The following is a 727-nucleotide window of genomic DNA, read 5'->3' as shown; positions in this document are numbered from 1 at the left end:
ATTTATTAAGAATTATTTTGTTTAAGTGTTGTTAAAATGTACTAAAATAGTACATTTTCTTATCATTTAAATATACATTTTAAAGTTTTATATAAGTAATGAAAGTTTTTTCTTCTTTTTTGTTTGTTATGTTTTTAAAAAATATTTTAACATAAAGCATTTATAATAATTTTCGATTAGACATTTGATTATAAATTTTAAGTGTTGTTAAAACTGTATTAAAATAGTACATTTTATTATCATTTAAAAATACCTTTTATATGTAATGAAACAGTTCTTCTTTTTTGTTAATTGTTTTTTTTAATATCTTGATAAAAAGCATGCATCAGACAAAAAGAGAATTTATTTCAAAACAGGGACTTATTGTATTGTTTTGGGCATCTTTGAAGTCAATAATGTTTTATTGACTCTTACTAATGTATTTTTATATTATGTTCTGTATATGCTAATCAAAATGTATTTTATTATAAAGTGTACTAGTCATACATAACTAACTGTGATGTAAGCACTTTAAAAAAATTGTGAATGATATTTTTGATTATGAACATGAAAACAAGAGAAAAAGTCATTATTCCAGTAAAATACTGGTTGATGTATATATTTTGCTGAATGATGATTTTGTTGCCTTATCTTACCATTGCTAGTCATGTCATTTTAATAAATTTAGCTCTGTGAAATCTGTTTTTGTCAAGTTCAGTACAAATATATAGCTTAATATCTGTCATAA

Source organism: Gigantopelta aegis, chromosome 6, assembly GCF_016097555.1.
Source record: "Gigantopelta aegis isolate Gae_Host chromosome 6, Gae_host_genome, whole genome shotgun sequence".
Classification (NCBI taxonomy): Eukaryota; Metazoa; Mollusca; class Gastropoda; order Neomphalida; family Peltospiridae; genus Gigantopelta; species Gigantopelta aegis.
This window is presented reverse-complemented; position numbering follows the sequence as displayed.